Genomic DNA, 23,087 nt, shown 5'->3' with positions numbered 1-23,087 from the left:
GCAAACAGTACACAGCATTGGCAAGCAGTCAAAAGTTTGGGTGCCTGCATCTTGGATAGAGGGGGTAACAGGGAAGACTCTTGAGATTACTCCAGTCAAACAGACATCTATCAGGACATGGAACTCAACTAATGACATACATAAAACAGGAAATGAGAAGTCAGAGTGATAAGGTAGATTCTGAATAGCAAATAGCTAAATGGAGAAAAACAAATAACACTTTGTGCTAAACTATACTAGAAGTTTCAAGGGAGTTAATTGGTAGGTTGGCATAAATATCAGAGAGTGACAATTAAAAAGAACATTGCAGAGAAGATAAATGATTTCTACCATTGCAGAGGATCACCCTTTGAAAACTAATAAAGATCACATACTACTAGAAACAAAGACACTCAGAAAAATAAATAAACCAATAGGGAGTAGCTCCCAAGCAAAGGAGAGTGTGAGCATCTGAGTTCTGGAGTTTGAGAGTGAAGCTGCTGAGTGTAATAGAAAAGTTTGCACTGTCTCTTTAAAGTCTTTTGTAGTTCTGAATCTTAAAATCTGTGTGAGTGTTTAAGGGGGTGAAGTGTATCTATCTGTCCATCTAATATTGCTTTGAGAGAGATCTTGAACATAGAATAATGACAAATATTCTTTGAATAGCAGGTATGTTCGTTGAAATAGTATTTAAAAAAATATAAATTTTTTAAACTTCCAGGTGTGACAAAGATAAACAAGCTTGGCTTCATTCATGAATACAATGTCTTTTTGGTCCCAAAGATTTGCCACTGTGTATAAAAAAAAAAGTAGGCAAAACAAGTTTTGTAATATTTTATCTGGTTTTCAAATCCCACATAGAAAGAGGTTAGGGAAGCTAAGTAGCAATTGGTTTGCCAGAAAAGTACCACCATAGATTAAAGCACAGGTAAGGGCTAGAAAAGGAGTTCAAATTTCATCAAAGAAAAATAATATATATATATATATTACATAGAGTTAGAAATATCCATGTACAGGAAGAAGCAATGAGGTGGCAAAATCTGTATATGAAAGAGTTACTAATATTAATCAAATCAGGAAAATGCTGGAAGACCTTAGAATACAAGAACAGTTATGCTGGGTCAGATCATAAATCAACTATGTCCAGTGACACATTTCTTACAGCAAACATTTAGAGAAATACCTTATTAAGAAGAAAGCAAAGCATTAATACTTCCCCTGGTATATCCTTTTAGCTCCCACCTACCTGCAGCAAAAAGATTTTCTAAGACAGAAGATCTGTGTCTATGTATATAATAGATTCAGGGTATCTAACTAGTTGGATGTACAGCTTGATGTCAAATGAAATTCAATAAGGATAAATGCTAATTAATGTATATTCCAGTAAATAATTTGATTTATACATATTACTGGGTTCAAAATTAACTGAAGGCACTCTGGGGGAAATTATTTACACACATATATAAAACTAGGGAAACAATGAGAACCCTTTATTATTTTCCACTTCTCTGTTAACTATTTGTATTGCAACAGAGCCTGCAGACTCTGACTGAACATCTTCTGTGCATATGCGTTGCACAGATTGAAAAGTCTACAGCCTGAAAGACCCTGCAATCCAAGTGTAACAACAGTCAGGCAGATGTGGGAGAACAAGGAAACAATGAGGTAATATTGATTGGAAGGATAAGCAGTGGTGTCAGATTAATTGACCTTTGCTCACTGTGCATTCGTGGTCAAAAAGGAAACAACATGTTAGCATGTATAATGCCATTACATGAATCAATGAGTTCTAATCTTCCTGTCTCAAAGGCTGGAGTAAAACCAGAAGGAATTCAGAGATAGATGACAGAAATATTTCAGAAAACAGAAATGTGGGATTCAGAATAGTTAATTTAGATGGGGAAACATGGTTTCAAGATGTGAAATGATATATGTGGAAGGAATATATAATAACGACAGGCAAAATGATGCCAAGTGTATGTCCCTCATTAGCTGTTCTGCTTATGTAGGACATAACAGACATAAATAAGAATACACTTGAAATTTATTTTTTCTTCACTTGCTGCATACTTAATTTATGGAATGAACTGTTATTGTCTGATGTTACTGTGACAAGGCCTACAGTCATATTCAAGCTGGAACTGCAGGTTAATCTGGGTAATGCCACATGCAATTGTGATTCTCTTCTTTTAATGGAATGAACATCTCTGGTTAGCCAGCCATTTACCAGCCACTAGCTTGTGAATGATAGGAAAATATTTTCCTCATGGACAGTTTAGCCTGTAATTTTCCAGCACTGGATTTCTTGCTACTGTATCTGAAGCACTTACTGCTAACTAACCACTGTGAAAAATAGGACACAATGTTAGATTGGTCTGATCTAGAGCAGCAATTGATGAGATCATTAATGAGAAAGCCTATTAAATATCAGAATTGAGATTATAATCTATGCCTATAAATAATTGGCAACATTTAGTTTTTAGTGTGCATTTGGTTCTCAGTTCTGGCTCAGTGCATGCCAGGAGCTGCAGCAGGACTGATATGAGCATTTCAGGGATGTCTTTCCTTCTCCCTCCCTTCTCTAGTCCAAAGAAAGGAGTGAGAGGAAGGGAAAACAGCAATGTCGAGCTGATTTAGCTACAAATAGTACTGCTAACTTCCAGAACAATTAGAAACTGCACAATGAATAATTCAGTGTTTTGTCACTTCAGGGGCTTCCCGTTCTGCCTTTATAATTCAGAGCCCTTCCTTCCCTCCCCCTTCTCGTTAAGAAGAAATCCTAGCTGGAGAGGCAACCTCCAGAGACTGCTTGCCTGATTAACATGCAGGTGGCATTTCCGTGGGGCTTGCAGGAAGCCTCCAGCTGGAAGCATGTTGACTGCATGCATGTGGGACCTCTGTGATACAAACATCCTGGCCATGCTCACAGAACTGGAATACATAAGAGGGGATTTCCTGGATTTTTTTATTTTTTTTTCTTTCTTATTCTCTACATTGTTTGAGGAATGGGATGGAATATGAAATTAAAGGTAAACTGTATTATCTTAGAACCGTGGAGTGCTAATATTTTACTGCAGGGCTCCTTATATATATATATATATATATATATATGTATATTTTCCCCCTCTAGCAGAGAAAACTGTTACTCAGTAACAACAGGGTCTGATTAAAGACAGGAAGAGTGAGTAAGAGATAAGTGGGCAGACAGGTACATACTATAAGTACAAGAATTTTCTAGCACTTAGTTTGTGTGAGGAGCTGAAGACCTCTTCCTGCCCTTCAAAGGAAATTGTATATAAACATATAAAGAACATACAGTGCTGTTTATATGTACAAACAAACAAACAAAAAAACCTTCTGTGCAAAAAGCCTTCTCTGCTCTTGCTGCCACTGTCAATACAAGCACAGCATTCTGGTGACAAAGCATCCAGCAAAGAAAACCTGTACTGAAAGAAAAGCTTTCAAATAGGCTTCCAAGGACAACATATTGTTCCAGCCCAGAATAGAACTGTACTTTTAAAAAGTCAGGGTTTGCAAGTCAGTGTATTTATAGTGCCAAGATTTATTATTGCAGTGTTAGAATTTATGTACACAACAATTTGTATTAAGATAAAGGGGAATAGCCAATACAGCCAAATGAGAGCTAATACTTTATGTGTGTTTGTGTATTTTTTTTTTCTTTCTTTTATACATTGTGCATGAACTCAGCATATCTCTAACACATTTCAAGGAAGCATTTGGGCCAAATTGTGGTCCATTACAAAAATGACTCCAAAATCAATGTACTTGTCTACTGCAATGGAGATATTAGTGAGCCTGTATTCACTCTAATATTTTTCTGTCTAAGAAAGAAACACTCTATACTAAGAAAATACTCTGCTTTGCTGAATGCCCCTTCAGAGCTCCTATTGCAGATGGAGGTAATAAGATGAAGATTCAGGCTGATCAAAAATCAAGGCCATATATAAATAATAAATTCTCTTAGCACCTCTTTTAGAGTCCTTTCCAATGTGTTTCTTTAGCAAAGCAGACAGGACAAATACTGCAAACTGTGGTTTGCCAAAATACCTCAGAGCCATGGTTTCACCAGTCTGGATTGCCACTGAAAGGAGAAAATTCTTCCCTCACCTTTGCTTCCAGGTAACTCCCAGATATGCTATGGTGCTTATCCAGATCACAGACCTCATCCAGTTCAGAGCCAGCCCCACAGGAAAGAGAACTGATTTTTAGGAGAATAGTCTCTGATGTGTCTGATTGCTTGGTGGTACAGTGCTGACATGGGATTGGGGGGAAAAGGGGGGAAGCAGAAAAGGGGGCAGGAACATGGACAGGGGTGGAGTGGTTCAGTGATTTCAGATCAGCTTCCAACGTCAGGTAACTGCACCCTCAAATCTTTCCTTTGGTACTCCCCTCTTCCAGGACTCCACAGTGTTCTTAACACACCAAGGAAAAGCACAGGATGATTGTTGTTTGTATTCTCCAGTGATGCTGAGCCCTAGTTTTCATTTGATAAAGGACTAAAAGTCGTAATTTGAATATACACCTGTGGCCTGTGAGTAATGTATTTGTAGGATGTCATTCTACATAAAATGGCCTTCTCACATATTTGGAAGGCTATCTGTAATGTGACGCTGAATCAGCCAGAGAGTAGAGAATAACATATGTTTTAAACATTTCTTTACTGACAATTTTGCTGAATTTTTGTATTGCAACACTTCTGCAGATAAGGCTAAGAGTAGGTTGTTCCATGAACCACAGAACAGATGAAATTAGTCATTAGCTGTGACTACCCAAAGCTGTGCACGTTTTTGTTTGCAAGTCAGTATGCTTGGCTGACTGGCCAATAGGTATATGTATTCTGCTGCCAAAACAAGATGTGTAACAGATGAATTCTGCCTGTCTTTCCCTTTCTAGCACTCTCCTTAAGCCAGCCAACATTCTTCATGAAACTTGCAGGAATTTCATTATCTTTGAGACTTCAACTCCTCTTTCCAACGTGTTCAAAATTAATCTATAATGAAAATGTGGTAGGTGCGGTCTGTCAAGCAAATGTACCAACAGCTCAACTGTATAAGACTTATGAAACCAATGTGAAAATACAGATTGAAAACTACGTATATGGAGGGGCCTTTCTTCTAACTTAAGGTGTATTCTACATTGAAAGGAATGAAAACATAATGCTTATATCAATCTTGAAACATCTGAAAAGAAAGTTTTGTGAAGAAATCTGGCCTTGAAAGGCTATCCAACATCTTTTGTTTACCTCCGTGTCTTTTTTGTTTGTACAGCTTAGTGAAGGTTCATCCACTTTCCTGTATATCTCCACTTGTTAGGTCTTCCACTGCATATAACTTAACTTTAGGCAATGACAATACTATTATGCTAATACTGTTATAATATGCTGTTAATCAGCATTATATAAATATTCCATAAGCTAATTGCCTGAAATTATAAGGCCATAAAAACCTTACAAGAAGAACTTCACATAAATAAAGACAATGCAGTCTGTTCACCTGCTTTGAATGGACTTTATATTCAGAAGCTTGTCCATTGCATCCCATTATATCATTTGGCCTGAGAAAATATACTGCTTCTTCCTACAAAGCCTTTCCTTCTCACTCAACTACAACTATTTTGGCTACAACACTGCTGTCTGATGACTGACAGTGCAGTCAACTCCTACGCTATGCTACATTGTGCAGGGAAACAAGTTAGCTGGTTTCCTGATTTCCAAGGGTGGATGTAGCTTAGGATAGCTATTGTCCGCTTAAAATTATTTTAAAGATGAAAATTTCACAACAGGTATTGAACTTTCACTTCTAGTTTTAGTATCTCCTCCTTCACTTTCTCCTAGATATATTCCTCTCCATATCTATATTTTCAAAAGAGCAGTTTCAATCACTTTCATATTGCATCCTACCCTTTGGATAGGTTGCTCATGTGGAATGGGCAAGCTCTCTCAGAGGCCTGGGCGATCACCAACCATATGAAATTCAACGGGACTAGGGTCAGATTCTGCACCTGGGATAGGGCAATCCTGGATACATGTACAGACTGGGGGTCAAGAGGCTGGACAGCAGCACTGTGGAAAAGGATCTGGGGGCTCTGGTGGCAAAATGGACATGAATATGAATATGAATCTGAGCCAGAAGTGTGTCCCGGCAGCCAAAAGGCCAGCTGTGTCCTGGGGTGCATCAGGCACAGCATTGCTAGCTGGTTGAGGGAAGGGATTGTCCCTCTCTGCTCTGCGCTGGTGTGGCCTCACCTTGAGTACTGCATGGAGTTTTGGACCACAATATAAAAAAGACATTGATGTGATTTAGCCCCTGCAGGGAGCTTAGCACCATGTAGCTGCTTGCTCACTCTCCCCACAAGGGATGGGGGATAGAATCAGAAAGGTAAAAGTGTGAGAACTCATGGGTTGAGACAAAGACAATTTACTAGGCTAAGCAAAGGCCATGCACACAAACAAAGCAAAACAAGGAATTCATTCACTACTTCTCATCAGCAGGCAGGTGTTCAGCCACTTCCAGGAAAGCAGGGCTCATCCCACGTAACAGTTTCTTGGGAAAACAAATGCCATCTTTCCAGATGTTCCCCCTTCCGCCTTCTTTACTCCAGTTTTATTGTTAGCATGACAGCATACAGTAAGGAATATCCCTTTAGCCAGTCTGGGTCAGCTCTTCTGGCTCTTCCCCTTCCCCTTCCCCTTCCCCTTCCCCTTCCCCTTCCCCTTCCCTTTCCCTTTCCTTCCCCTTCCTTCCCCTTCCTTCCCTTTCCTTATCTATATATATATGTATGTATATTGCTATCTCTTGACAGACCATCTTTTTGTCTCATATATGCGTAATGCATATTACAATAGGCCTGGGGTTTGGCCATGATAAGGACTCATACGAATACAAGATGGTGATGGCAGACAGAGAAGGGCAGGATAAAAATATAAACCCTAGTGGTGTTAAAAGATAGAAATGGAACAATTCTCATCAGTTTTTCCACAGACATGTATACATATTATATATACATATTACACATTATATATTATATATTATTTTATATATATACATTATATACTACATTATATATACATTACATATGTAATATATGTATTGTATATATATGTTTGTTTGTGTAAGGAAGAAAACAATATCCTACAGCTTTCCTTGAGTTTGGTTATGGTGATTCTGATTTTTCATTCCAAAGCCTTGTGAACTGAATCAGTACCACTGACAGACGGCTGAGAGAAAGACAATGAGATCTCCACAGTAAAATTCATTTAGACTGAGTGGCTGAACTAAGCATGTGCTTCATGAAGTTGGGGAGGAGAGAACAGAATGTTATGACTAGCACATTTCAACAATCCATTTTTAGAAATGCCAATTGCTCTGAGTTATGCAGAAAAAAACAGCCCCTCACGGTGCCCAGACCCTAATCCTGAGTTTCAAAGATGGCCATGACTAGCGGCTGACAACGTGTAGTAGGTGCAATGCCAAACACCTCAGAACAGTTTCTCATGCTACATGTAGCTGGGGGAAACCACCACTGCAGGTTATACACCATGTGTGTAGTGAGTCCAGACTGCATACGACATACGGACTGAGGTCTCACATTACATTTATCTGGAATCCCCTTAATACAGACACGACACTCAGTGTCTCAGCACATCTGGCTTCTTAAACTAGGCCTGGCTTTCCATAGTCAAGTTTGTCCAAAGTTGGATCTTCACTTTTCAAATAAAAAATAAAATTAAAATTTAAAAAAAAAAAAACAGTCCCTACTCTCCTAGTCATATTAGTATCACTCTTTGTGGGTTCATCCTGAGACTAATCTGTTTGTCTGAAGTAATTTGGAAGAGAGATTATTAGATTTGGTTGTTCAGCTTTGCAGTACTGTTACACTAGGAAAGACAAGTAGAAGGTATAAATTGTAATTTCTTATGTTCTTAATCTCAATGCAGAATCTTTTTGACCTGTGTCCCATATGCTAGGTTTTGTTCTTACAAGCTTTTATCAAGATTTGTAGCTCCTTTTACTACTACATAATAGTTAGAGGATGTCTGAAAGAATATCATAGTGATAGTCACCATGCCAAACACCATGGTGAAGGCTGATTGCTAACACCTACGACAGGGGAACTTTTCTGGCTAACCCTCTTAGTAAGCATATGCTGGAAGATAAAAAGTATCTATCTGAACAGAAATAGCTGTGTCCAGGTAAACTTCTCTTATATAGGGACTCAATACTCAGAAACCCACCAAAATTTGGACAGTAATTCAGAATGCCTTCTCTCACTCCATTCATGAAGGGAAGCTCTGTCCTGAGTGACATAGAAGGGGTTTGTAGAGATTGTCACTTCACTGTCTCTGTTCAGAAACCAGAGGCTCTTGAATGAATTTAGAATGTTCCACTTTCAAAACAAAACAAAACAAAACAAAACAAAACACAACAAAACATCTTTACTTACAATAATCATTGAATTTATCAAACTTCTTGCCAAAGGATGTTGTGGATGAAAACAGCAAGGTAAATTGTACAAAACAAAGAAATATCCTTCAGAGATTATTAAATAGACTAAGTGCATCAAGCTTGATAGATCCCCATAAACAGATAGTAGACAGATCTGAAAACAAAACAAACAAAAAACAACTGGGGAAAATGCTGTTATTTCCCCATTCTTACTCTTGGCTGCCCACCCTTGCCCTCTTCTTCTTTTTTGCTGGCATAAGCATAATGCCCATAAAGGTGTTACTGAGAACAGGGTATTGGGTTAGGAGAACTCTTGGTTTGGAGCAGTTCATCTGTTCTTGCCTTCTTTAACTGCTTAATTGTGTGAGCACCTGAGTTCTGTAGGCACCTTCTAGTCTGGTGTAGAAGTTCATTAAGTATATATGTTCCTCCTCAGTGCAAGTTCAGAATTAGATGAGCCTCCAGCTCCTTCAAGAAACCTTCTCTGCTTCAGGATTTCAAAATCAGCCAGCTAAACAACACTTCTCACAGTGAGTAGGAGTATTTGCTCAGGCAGTAGGCGACCTACTGCCCAGACAAGTTTGTGCCACTTTGACATTCTTGAATGCTATCACATACTGAGTCTTCTATTATATTCCCAAAGCAATAGATTTCCTTTTGTGAATGAACAGGCTTGCTCAGATGCCAAAAATATTTCTGCCTAGATGGTAAAAAATCACTGCTTCCCACCGCTCACTAAGAAGTGGCAATGTCCTGGTTTGTTCAGGTTTTCCTCCTTGAGGCTGTCTGCATGTATCACAGAAACCTGAGGATTTCTGTTCCGTTTTCCTCCAGCTTTACAAGCAAGACCACCCTGAGACGCTGTATCACAACCACCCTGAGACAGAGTACCACAAGTAGCAACCTTGCAGCTTTGGAAGATTAACTGAGAAACCCCACAGAGCCTGCTAACTTCTTAAAATTGACTGAGGGGTTGCTCCAAAGAGTAGTATAAGGAACTCCCTTGCCACCAGACTCTCAAGATGAGATTGGATATTTACTTTTGAAAAGGCATCTTCACACTGCCTTTTTTTTTTTTCTCTCTTTTTTTTTTTTTCTCCCTGGGTGTAAAGGAGAATGAAGCTTCGACTGCAATATTTTTTTATTTTTTTTTTTTTTCCCAGAGGGAAAACCTCAGCAGTATTCATGAAAGCTGTTATTGTTTCGTCACTCATCAGGATTATTGTTTGATTCTGCTTGGAAGAATTAAAGCATTTTCAGAAAAGTAATCTCATCACATGAGAGGGCAATTAGACATTTCATAATCCTGTCACCCCTGTGCTGAAATTATCGTGCCCAGCTAGCAATAACTCTGCTTCTAAGAACCGAGTGAGCAGCAGCACAGCATGAATTATTTAACTCAAAGCTGCACTTCCTGTTTTCAAATCACCAGAATAATACAGGCACCACAGACAGTAATTATCCCCAGTATAGAGGAGAAACAGTTAATGGAACCTGCCTTTTAAATCAATATTATTAATTCAGGGAAAGAAACAGCATGTACTATCTGACGCCTATGGAGTTTTGATCTGGACTTGATGTCACACTGAAGTAAGGGGTTGCCATGGAGATTTGAGCGTATGTCTGCGTATCCCTCCCTGCCAGCAAGCTGCAAGGAGTGTTCTTGGAGAGGAAGTGCCCATCTGTAGTCAATCGCTATTGTTCTCACCAAGCCACATGCCGGCCTCGCTGCAGCCTGCTGAACTGCGTCACAGCACAGCAGCATCAGCCCCTCCGAATAAAGACTCCCTGTTGGACCAGATTTATTCACCCTGCCATTTTCACTGTCATTTGATTATCTGCTTGTATTTTCTGGCTGTGCTAATGCAGTCTCTTAGTACTGTTATTGTAGAATCCCTATGGCTTGATATCTCCTGAAGCTGGATGGATCTCCTTGTGTTTGCTTGTTTTCTTCTTCACCCTTTCCATTTGATAAAAGGAAAACACCCCTATTATGCCAGTCTCTTTGCTTCTTTTCTTATCTCTTAGATGCTGAAAGCCTTGAAAATCTGAATGTGCTTTCTCACCCTATACAAATTCATGGTAACTGAAAAGTACTTGTAATAAATACTTGTATTAAATCATCATTATTAATTGCCAGCATGTTTCTAGAACAAAGACTGGCAGTTTGGCACAGTCCACCATGATTATTGAATATATTTGTTTATTAATCAATTAAGTAATGGGCTAGTGTGCCAGTGGCATATGAAAACATGGTTTTATTACTAATGTGATGATGTCAGACAAATTTACTTTTGCTAACTGAAGACAATGTGATAAGACATCTTGAATATCAGGCAGAGTTTTTTGGGGGGGTTATTTTCTGGTAAAATATTTAAGGTAATAACGGATAAATTTATGCCAGAGGTTCTAGGAATTTAATATCTTGAATACCACATAAAGAAAGAATCAGCTATGATGGGAAGAGAAAAATTATTTAACTAATTTTCTTTGCATTTTTCCTCTCATTCTTTTCCCCTCATTTCTATCTTCTCTTATTCTATTTTGTGTATCACTTATATCAAGAAAACATGCATTTAAGGTATGTAGACTTCTAACTGAAAGAGATGCAAGAGGTTTTCAGAACATTCAGAACAGTCTCCTCTGCTATCATTCTCAGAAATGACTGAACCAATTTTGCAGAAACACTGAAATGAATCAGCTTTGAAAAGACACATCTTAGGACACTGCAGGAAAAATAGTTAAAGTTTAGTAAGTTCCAATAATAGTAAATATTTTGATTGGAGGAACATGCTTGCCAGGGATTCTGGATCCTTACCTAGGCATTGAATATTGTCTAAATTTGCTGCTACCAGTGGTAGGTAGATTACAGTTTGAGAACTGTCAGCCTGGGTACAGGTGTAGTATTCACACCTCAGTTTGCGTGGTATACGAACTTTCCTGATTGCATGATGAATACAATTTCATATTTGCAGTCTGCCTACTTAAATTACCAACATTTATTTAGTCCTAGAAAGTATGGCATGAGAAAGGTTGCTGAAGCAGTGTGCTCACCACTGCAGGGATGCATAGGAAGGGAACATTGACTTTCTCCCATCCTCCTGCTCAACATGTTTTATTTATCTCTCTTCCATTCCAGCTGGCATACACACTGACAACTCTGGGATCCCTGACCTTGAAGTAAACTGCTGCAGGGCTGAGCAGTAGACTTGGTAGATACTTGTTGAAGCTGTGTTGCTCTGCAAATGTTCTAACTTCACTGAATCTAAGAATTTTAAGAGAAGTTTCAAAGGGATATTTCTGAAGAGCTTTGTCAGTTCTATGAGACACATGTTCCTAGTACTAGAATTCCAAAAGAATGGCCAAGTCATGTGATTTTGGTGCTTTGTTTTATTGTGAAATGTGACAGATGATTTTTGACTCTTGGGGGAAGATAGTTTGGATGAAGAGGCTAGGCCACCTACACAAATAAAGAGAATCTGCAAATAGGAAAGTAGTACATCTAAGCCAAGCAAGGAAACATAAACTTTCAGTACTGGAGGTGAGTGGCAAGCTGCATTCCTAGTCAAGGAAAACCAATATTATTATCTAGCTGAATACCTCCAGTGTTTGGAAATTGTTTAAATTTTACTAGGGAAAAAAACACTGTTTGCAGAAATAGGTGAACATAAATATATATATATTTTAAAACGTATTTAAAACATCCAAGAGAAATGCATGCAGATTTGTATATTCCCACAGAATATGTACATGCTAGTGAATTTTCATTTTGTTAAAATTTCCATTAGAAAATATCTAAGTAGGATTACTTTCTTCTGTACAAGGTTCTGAATTTTTCACCTGGTTGGCTGAAAAGCCTACCACAGCATCTATAGGAGGTCTCAGACTCGGTGGTTTTTGATAATTGCTCAGATGGGTATCAGATAGCTGAGATTTCTGGGGTTTATGGGATCTCCAGCTTCAATACAACTTGTCAAGTAGTGAAGATGGCTCTGTGTGGTCAATTTGTAAATTATTTTGGTTCTCTCTCTATCTTTTTTTTTTTTTTTTTTTTTAATCAAAGCAGGAAGTAAATTTCTGTGGTGATGATAAAAGTCAAAAGGGACTCAGGACAAAGATATCTCATCCTCTAAGTCAGAAGAATTCTCACAGGGTACTTGCTACACTTAAGCTACTTTCCTTGAGTTCAATTATAAATGTAGTTGTGGCAATGCTCATGTTTTCTACAGTAGATGGCTATTTCCACATACAGCAAACTGGTTTGTAGACAGTCTTCAGTCCAAAAGGTTTGTTTTTATTGCTGTCTCGTTCTACAGAACTGCTAGAAGGAAAGGCATACAGCTGCTGAACACAATTGCAATTTTCCCCGTTTAATCTGGTCCACTACACAGAAATGAATTAGTATTTTTTCAGGAACTGAAGGAATCAGTATGTTGGCTAACAATTATGTTGCTATTAGTCACCAGTTGTTAGAAATCTAACATTAGATATTTTTTATTATTATTACTATTTTAAATGTAATGCAAAATAGTTGAGCACCCTTGTGATCTTATGTCCTACAACATTTCTAAAATCAAACATTGTGAAATTTCAATTTCACTAGCATACTTGAGTTTTAGAAACATTAGGAAGTTTTTAGTTCATTTTTGTGGGGTGGAGGGGAGGTCACCATTTTTCCAGACCTCTTAAGCTCTTGACTCATATTATTAATGTAACAAAGTCTTGAAGCTTTGCTCTAAACGTGAAAAGGATGAGGAATATAAAGATGTGATATTTTCCTATTTGTGTGTTTTGGGCATTTATTTTTATTTTTTCATTCATTCAGGTTCTTTGGCGTCTTTTCATAGCATGCAAAAGGACATGCTGAACCACTGTCAGCAGCCATGGCTTATTTTATATCCTGAAAAAACTTGCCAGAATGCCCCCTGCAAGCAGCAAATGGCCCGATTTATTTATGACAGCGCCAAAAAAACTATTTCCAGGATGTTCATAGGTCAAGAGCTCTACTGAAATAGAGAATGCCTTGAAGACCTATTGCATTGTTTATTATTTATTGAGTATGTTACAGTCATGCCCTGAGGCCACAATCAAAATCAGGGAAGTCGATGGAGATTGAAAGAGTGATCCTCTTGCTTGCCATTTGAGACTATCCTTATAACTTTGTCACTCTATGTCCTGTCACCTCTTTCCTCTAGGACATTATTTTACCCTTCAAACAATTTTCTTTTTAAAACCCTCCTGTTATCCTTCCATTTCTATCTTTGCCTAGCTGCAGCCTTAAGATGAGACTACTGGCTACTCCAATCAAAGGCTGCTTAAAATGCGTGTTTCAAGCTTTGTCTTAAATTTAGATTTCTTCTTCTTTCACACACATATACACAAATGTATATGATATTTCAGACTTTTTTTTTTTTTTTAATGTCAAGGTTCAGCTTTCACAGGTAGTCTTTGGGAATGGGGATACTACTCAGGATAACAATAGCTGCTGCAACTACATCTGCAAGTCAGTTAGAGAACCAGAACAGTGTTTATGTAAATCAGATTGAAACAACTATTTGTAATAGTCCCAACATATTTTGTTGCTCTGTATACCCTTTTCCTTCTCAGTCCTCCCAAACTTTCATGCTGATTTGATCTTTCCTTCAGTCACATAGGAAAATCACTGGGTGACTGAGACCTCCCTACCTTCACTGAGTTGTTTTACAGAGATAGCGGAGAAGTCATGAGCAAAACACTGGTTTAGAGAGTAACAAGAAATACTGAATTGGGCTGGTTGCGTTGTTTGTAGGAAACAGGTTTTCCCCTGTTTTCTAACAGATCCATAGAAAACACTATTTTTACTGTAGTTATTCTGTTTAGTTCATGTGAATAACAGTCAATTTGTAAGTGGTCAATACTTCACAGAATCCTATAGTATCCTGAGTTGGAAAGGACCCACAAAGAGCATTGAGTCCAACTCCTGCCTCCACACAGGCCCACCCAAAAATTAGACTATGAGTCTGAGAGTGTTGTACAAATGCTGAATTGCAATAGGCTTGGTGCTCCCCACTTCCCTGGGGAGCCTGTCCCAGTGCCCAACCAGCCTCTCAGTGAAGAACTTTTTCCTAACATCCAATCTGAACCTCTCCTGATGTAACTTCATGTTGTTCCCTTGGGTACTATCACAGGTCACCTGAGATAAGCCAATGTTTGTAAGGTGTGATGGTTCCTCTTCTTGCTTAGCTGGCCCAAAACTTTAAAATATGATAATATTCAACAGTATTAACAGTATTAACAGAATGAACTTGCCTTTTTTGTTCTTACTGATGAAAATGTCACAAAGAATAACAATGAAAATATGCTTGTAGACTGTATAGTATAATCAAACGTATTTGAAATTGTTCATGCTTCCTGAATTCACATTTCAATTTCTTCCTCCTGAGGAGGGAAAATGGCTTTGAAGAAAAAGTGGCATGATGGAGGAGAATATTTGAAGTAATTTTATGAAGTTGAGAGAGTGATTGGGCGACGGGAATTAATGTATGGTTTTTCTGGTTTGGGGATACGTTTTGTGGGGCTTAATTAACTTCATGCTTTGTTCATTTCTCCTCTGTGCATTCCATAGAAATGACTGTTATCCTTTTATTCATTTTTCCTATACAGCAATGCTATAACATTGTCTTTTTTTTTTTTTTTTTTTTTTTTTTGTCCACTGTTCAGACGGGTCCAATTACTCATTACAGCAGGAATTTGTATTTCTGGGGTTTTATTCTCTTGAAGTATTTTATGCTTACACTCTCAGTCAGGATAAGTAGAATGAAGAATGAGACTGTAGAGCACTGACATCAGCAGTGTTTTCAGCATCTGCATGCAATAACGTGATTTTACTGACTTGTATGGACCTGAGCCCAAAAACTACAGAAAGGATTTATTTAGGCCATATTGGCTGACATGTGGAAGAAGTTCCTACTATAAAAGCTATACTGATTACAAAATGAAATAATTTTCATAAAAGTAGACAGTCTTGTCTCAGTTTTGTTCCTTTGCTTATGTTCCTCCAGCCAGTTTCCATCCCACTGTATGTAAAACAGCTTGTACATCTTTAATAATTATATAAAGTTGGTTCAGAAAAATAGCCCAAATTCTATTCATTTGTGTTGCATGGAGGTTTGGTTCACGAGTCTCTGAGGAGAGAGACAAAAAAGAATACAAAATGTACTTTATCTTCAGTATAATTCAGGTTACTACACAGAACCTCCTACTCACCACACTTCAGTGAGTCATGCATGCTAACCATAATGGTTCCTCTTTTTTTTTTTTAAGGTGCTCCAATGCTAATTTTCTCATTTACAATTATAAATGTTACATTCATTTTAAAAAGTTGACAAAATCAAATGGCCAAAAATATATAATAATGTAACTGTATATTTTTAACTCATTCTCAAATCCCTTTTTGATTATTGTAGATTATTGTAGCTATTTTGCATTACTTTTGCACAATATGTACCTTGATAAAATATACGTAAAGATACTATTGATCATATTTGTCAAAATTCTTTCATGTGATTAGGTTTTATATTACTAAATTTGAATAAAACATTGATCATAGATGTGCTGAATTACAATGCAACTTTAACTAAAATGTTGGCTGAAAAAGACTCCACTTTCAACATATTATCTTTTTTTCTGTATTGAAGTTACATAATAGATTTTTTTTTCTGGCCTTTTGGATATACTGTTCTTTATCTGTTGGAAATGAGACTATGGGTACACTGCAATCCCAAAACAGATTTCCCTGTTAATATGAAGCCAGAGAGCTACAGGACATATGCTAACTTCAAGAATTTGCAGTGATATACAGAGTTTTAGAAAGAAATAACATAAATCCTATCAGCTACAAGAAACTATTAGGTGTTTTTTTTTTTTTTTATGATCTGGATAAATGTTCCCTTACAGAATAAGATAAGTATTAACATGTAAGTAGAAGGCAAAGTATAATCCTGTCTTGGTAAAGAAGTTTTGGCCCATTGTGTCTGATCATCCTTCCTAAATGCTGTAGAGGTTATATTCAAAATATTAGATTATTACCAGAACAGAATGCAATAGCCTTGCAACCTTACATATGCATACTGCATAATGTAATGCAATATTACATTATTATACTACTTTACATTATCTACATATACACACATTACATATTTCATAATGTAATAAAATATTACATTATTTTGGAGCTCAAGTTATTTTTCAGAGAGTCTCCATGTTTGGCTATTACATGCAATGAAATGCTGGTCAAAGGTGCCCAGGGTTCCTGTAACAAAACACCAGCAGTGAAATTGTCAGAGTTTTTCTGTACCCTTATTATGAAGCCATCATGAGGTGTTTAAAGTTATACTGTAAGTGAAGTTTAGACACGAACTTGGCTAAAATTAATGAGAAAGTTTATTTACTAAGTCATTTTTTAGGAAATACCTGAACTTGCCCCGTATAAGCTTCAAATCAGGATGATACAAACAAGTTCTGGTCTGGAGGGTCTGTGCTCCATTTGTTGTGATAAAGCCCTGTTAAGTGTACGGTGCATTTGGCTCAGAGTTTATATACCTCCTGTCATGATGAAATGCAAGCAGAACAAGCACAGGTCTAGGCAGCAGACTGAGAATTTACAGTGCATTATGTAAGGCCAAGGTTCAAAAGAACAATAGTCCCTTGCAGTGGAGTTAAGAGTGTATAAGATAAGGGCTTTTCCTCATTCACACAAACGTGGAAGACAGATAACACAAGCCAAATGAGACAAAGCAAAATATCATGGTACTTCTTCAGGTGCATTCTGTAATTTCTTAATCTTTTCTTTAATAGACAATCTGCACACAGAAAAAACACTCTGGATGAGTCTATGTAACTCACAAATCACGTTGTGTACACCATGTATTCAGTACCTTTTCTGACAGTCTGTATGTTAATAACAGTCCAATGTTTATTACTATTTATGTTCCCTAACAAGTCTGTAATCTTCTGTTCCTGGTCAGTAAGTTCATAATGGGGCACTTAAGTTGCCTGTTCACAAAGGCCAAGCCAATACCAGTGACGATTCACTGTGCAATAATGCTAACACTCTTGGACACCCTTAGCCCCTTTATCACCTGAAAATTGTTTCTTTTGCTCTCAGCAAGTTGTGTTATTACCCACTGTACTCAGTAGTGAAAAAAGTCAGTGTTAGAAAACAGTTTCACCATTTGAGAAAAGTGAACAAACCCATAGAAGTACCTATGCCTTTCTGTTGTCTGGAGAGGAAATTTAACAACTAGCTGAGATTAGAAACTGAAGGAAGGCTTCAGCTGCCTAACATACGTGTTTAATGTAATTCCTTGCCTAGAGTACTCCAGATGTCTGCAAAGCTCATGAATATGACTGGTGGCCTAAAGAGCTTTCAGGCACTTCTGAAGAAGGAACAAGAGCTGTACCGGTGTTATGTGGGAAGGCTTTTGTAGCAAGGGGGATGCAGGGGTGGCCTCTGGGAGAAGAGCCCAGAAGCTGCCACATGTCAGATAAGGGACAGCTCCAGTCAGCTTCAAAAGTGACCTGCCACTGGTCAGAGCTGAGCCAATGGGCAAAGGTGGTCACACCTTTGTGAAAGCATATATAGGAAAAGAAAAAAAAGCTGTGCAACATCAGCTGGGAGAGAGGAGTGAGAAAATGTGAGAGAACCAGCCCTGCAGACACCCAGGTCAGTGCAGAAGGAGGGCAGGAGGTGCTCCAGGCATGCAGCAGAAGTTCCCCTGCGGCCTGTGGAGAGGCCCCTGGTGGAGCAGGCTGTCCCCCTGCAGCCCATGGGTCCCACACGGAGCAGATCTCCACGCTGCAGCCCGTGGAGGTGCCTCCAGTGGAGCAGGTGGATGTGGCTTGGAGGAGGCTGCGGCTCATGGAGAGCCCCTGCAGGAGCAGGCCCTGGGATGGAGCTGCAGCCCGTGGAGAGGAGCCCACGCAGGAGCAGGAGGTCAGTGGGGAGCTGCCACCCGTGCGGGACCTATGTTGGAGTAGTTTGCTCCTGACGGACGGACCCTGTGGTACGGAGCCATGTGGGAGCAGTTCTTGAAGAAGCCCACACAGGATCAGTTCAGGAAGGACGGCATCCTGTGGGAGGTACCCCACATGGAGCAGGAGCAGAGAGTGACTGAGAAGGAGCAGTGGAGACGAAGTGTTACGGACTGACCACAGCCCCCATTCTGTGTTACCCTGTGCCACTCGGGGAGAGGATGTAAAGAAGTGTGGACAGAGAGAAAGGAAAGGTGTTTTTAGTTTGTTTTTAGTTTCTCACTGCTCTAATCTGTTATTAATAGGCAATTAATAATATTAACCTCCCTGCGCTGAGTCCATTTTGCTCATTATGTTAATTGTTGAGTGATCTCCCTGTCCCTATCTCAACCCTTGAGCCCTTTTCCATCATATTTTCTCCCCTTTGTCCTTTGAGCAGGGGGAGTGAGAGAGTGGTTGTGGTGGAGTTCAGCTGCATAGCTGGGTAAAACCCTCACAAAAGCATAGGTAGAAATTTCTCAGGCAACTCTAACAGCATTACAAATCCATGTCTGAGATGCCCCAGGGTACCTAACATGGTCTCTCACTGCTGTACCAAAAGGATTTGGGTCTCCTCTAGGTTCCATCCCATATCTGACAGCCTTCACCTGATATCTTGGACACTTGGGGAATCTCACTCAAATCATGCTAAACAGCAAAGGCTATACAACTCAGTCGAATGTAGTTAATACAGGTAGCAGGAGAGAGAAGTTTTCAGCTCATACAAAGATAGTTACCCACTTTTGACCATTCTGACCTTCTCAGTGTCTCTCTGTACTTCATTGACTCAGTTGACTAGAATACCAAAGACTAACAGGAGCATAAACACTGAGCTTACACCTATAGTCCTATGTCTGAATCTGGAGCTGAAATCCACCTCTAGCTGACAGAGGCCTGGAGTTAGGTGAGGTGAATCCCATTCTCAGTGTTTGGTACAAGAACACATGACAGACGATTCTCTCACTCTCACATTAGCACTGTCATTGTCAGTTAGTTCTGAGAGGTTTGCCAGGCTGTTAGCAACAAGCTGTTTATTTAAAATGTCAGTTATGTAACTTATGACTACTTAAAAGTTTTCTTCTTTATATTACAATAAATTAACATCATTTAAAAATTACTTGTGCTTGCCACTTCATTCGCTAGGAAGTTACCAGAGTTCTGATTTTTGTCAGGACATCAGTGAATACAATAATTTAAAGAGTCTGAAATTTCAGCAGCTGCCTTTTCCCTCATGTGCAGTTCTCCAGTTGTTTTGTGGCACAAATACAATGTTTGGCAAAAGCAGATTACTGAGAATAATGCTATTAGCTATGCAGCTTTGGATTGGAGTTCTCATGCAAGACTCTGTGTGTGAAAGAGCCTGGGCATTTCCCATGCACTCCATTTCTTAGATGAAAACCTAATGGACTAGATGAAAGCCCTCCACGAATCTACCAGATATTGAACTTTCCATTGGATCACTTCCAAGGAGTAAGGTTGTGTGAAGTGTAGCAGTAGCAGAAATCAATGCTGCAATTCAGTTCATCTAAACACGGGTTAGTTGATACAACTTTAGTTGGAAACTGTAACTTTCATTACAGTTGCTGGTGGAGGAACCGTCATCCCTATCAGCCTAAATGGAAGTTAAATGTAGTTAACTCTGAATGTTTTAGGAATCAGCAGAGAGAATATATTCTGTTGTAACATGGGAATTTTGGCTAAAGTAATGATAGACTAAAGTGTGGAGCAGAACAGTCAGAAGGTCAAGCAAATCAACTGAATTTAATACTAAAACTACCTATCCTTAGTCATACTAACATTCTTGCTCAGATATATATCTCCGAAAGGCACCTGTAATTTAATTAGACAGTTAAAGATTTTACATATACACACAGACATGTGCATGCATATACAGAAGGGTTAAAACTGCAGGATGGATTTAGCTGCACAGTGGCACAGAAGGAAGCAAGAACCTGTCCTTCTAAATCTATACGTGCACTTAAATGATTTGGGTCTTACCTTCCACAAGTGTGTATTTGCCTTCTCTGAAGAAAGAATGTGTAGGTTGCAAGTAACTTTTTTGGCTCCTTGCTCTACACATCTGGGATAGGGTTGATGTATGTGATACGCAGCAGCAAATGAGTCCCAAGAGTAAAGGGGAAGTGGATTAAATTGTGGCTTCTTAGTTTCTTTCCTAAAGCACCAATAGACAAATGCAGCTGTATGATACTCCTTTCTGCAATGCACTTACAAAAAAATAAATAATAACAGAAATTTTTACAATTTTGCATCTGTATTTTTCAGTTTCCTGAGCACCTTGATCTATAAGCTTGTCCATGTCAGAGTCAACTGTGGCATATGCAATAGTATTTGGTAAGGAGTCACTTTTTTATAGCCCGTACAGAGCATTTCATATACTGGATACAGGAATGTTTTGTAATAATGTTAAACCTGTTAGCTGGTTTCAGTGTAAACACAATATCAAAGGTGGTAGAAGACACGTTTTTTATAGATGTAAATTGTGCTAAAATTATCTCTAGACACAAACATCTTTCAAAATTTTCCTAGCATTCATACACACAGGCATAAATTGCATTTTCCCATTATAACAGCCATGAAGAAAAGTTCTTCCTCATTTTATTCTGAAATTTCGTAACCATTTCACTCTCTTTAGAGCTACCTATGACAACCTATCTTGTTTTTAATTTATGTTTTGATTCTGTTATAGGCTTTGGAAAACCACTGAAGAACCTTTAAACTCTTAGATGAAACTGACACAGAACTGGTAGAATAAAACCCACCTGTGCAAAACAGCACGCTGACACTTAATATATAACTATAAAAATGGGTTACGTTTTGTCTTCAAATTGTATATTGAGAAAGGATGGAGGTGAATGAGACCAGGTGAGTGAGAGGGAAAGAAAGAAGGCAGTTTGAAAGGTCTTGTTCTGCAAAGGTCATAGCTCTGCAGAACTGCAGCATTGTATGTCTCTGTATATCACATACCTTGACCAAAAGTAGAGGAAATTTTAAAATTTTAAAGGACGTGTATAACATATGATATGCTATGTATAACATAAAGGAAAGAAATAATTCTTCGTAAAGAAGAGAAAGAGAATAAGTCAGAAATTTAGAGAAAGGGGGAACAGAAAGACAGGGAAGTGACAACTGCCAAAGATTTAGAATGAAAAGTGATTCCAGAATCAAAGACATTTGTGCTGGCTGCCACAGAGTTTCCACTGGTACCATTAGAAATTATCCTCAAATACAATAGAAAATACTAAAAAAAATAATTATTATATTTTTTTTCCAGACCATTTCCTTTTCTTTTTGAACACCTGTGCTCTGGAAAACTGAAAGCACATTAGAAAAACACCTTGATAATTTTTATCTCCTTTCTAAAAAAAGAAAAAAAGAGTTACAGCTAATCTCTGCAAGCCAATCTAGGATGTGGATCCATGTAGGTATTCTTGGATGGCTGTTAACACTTTTCTTTGACTTTGTATCTCCAACAGCACCCTTAGGATCCAGCAGTTTAATAATAACATGTATTGAGAGCATTGCCTGTGATGCAGGTGTCTGCTATAATCACAGATACAAAAACTCTGCGGCAATCTTGGCCTCTGCCAGTTTCTGTGCACTGACTGAGCCAAAGGTTTTGGCAGAGACCTAGCTCATTTAGCCCATTGCCTCTCCTTTCTTCTTCTTTTTTTTTTTTTTTTTTTTTAATCTTGCAGATAGCAGTTTATATTTACTGTATCATAAAGTAAAGGAGATTACAAAGACTCTCCATGACCTGAGTGGTGCATGTGGGTGCAGAAACACAGAACAGTCCTAAAATCAACTTAATAACCTGAAGCCAGTGCATTTATGCCCTTTAACTGAAACAAAATATCACTCATTGCCCACTAAGGACAGTGCACAGTTGCTTGTAGTCCCTTACTTCCTGTGACATCAGGAGAAGAACATGAAGGTTTCTCACCAAATTGATTTCTAACCAAATGCATTCCTTCTCTTTTCCCTTCCCCATCTCCTGATCCTGTTGAAATGCTGTTGGATGTTCAGTGCTCTCAGGAATTGCTCATCTCTATACCTAATTTGGGCTCCTAGTTCTGAAAATCTTGATGGAGGAGTGGTGTGGGCTCTAGGGTGGTTTTCTTAGAAGCATACTTGCTGCAGTGATCAAATCTTTCCAATGAACACACACTGCTAACATGAAGGAGGGAGATGAATTACTTATCACAGAAGAAATGAGCAGAAGTGGGCACCAGAGATGCTGGCTGCTATATTTAACTTATAATACTAATATTGGAACGTCACAGCCGTGCCCCTGTCCTTAATGGCAGCCCTGTGAGATTCTATCTAGATTTCATGATCTTATATGGAAAGTAATTCAGCTATTTGGAGAACTATGCTCTGTGCTGTGTACAAACAGTGAGGCTACTTACGTCTGTTCTCTGTGTTATCAGTACCGTTAAAAAGTCACATCAGCTGGGAGGATGTTCTGCTTTATAGTTTCTGCTGTTATTGTTTCTGGGGAAACCACTTTACTTATCCACACTCGCTGTGCTTGCCACATCCTCAATTTACACATACTCAGGGTAAGGAAAAGCA

General features: G+C 38.5%; 1 long non-coding RNA gene across 1 annotated transcript in view; it reads right to left on the bottom strand.

The window, feature by feature from the left end:
* Positions 1–20,795, bottom strand: part of LOC308194458 — a 31,970-nt gene extending 11,175 nt beyond the window's left edge. Inside the window, exon 1 of the long non-coding RNA XR_013950538.1 lies at positions 20,493–20,795. This is a non-coding gene — a long non-coding RNA (uncharacterized lncRNA). The remainder of the gene's footprint in view (positions 1–20,492) is intronic.
* Between the last annotated feature and the right edge of the window lie 2,292 nt (positions 20,796–23,087).

Source organism: Anser brachyrhynchus, assembly GCF_964034855.1.
Source record: "Anser brachyrhynchus genome assembly, chromosome: 1".
NCBI lineage: Eukaryota > Metazoa > Chordata > Aves > Anseriformes > Anatidae > Anser > Anser brachyrhynchus.
This window is presented reverse-complemented; position numbering and strand designations above follow the sequence as displayed.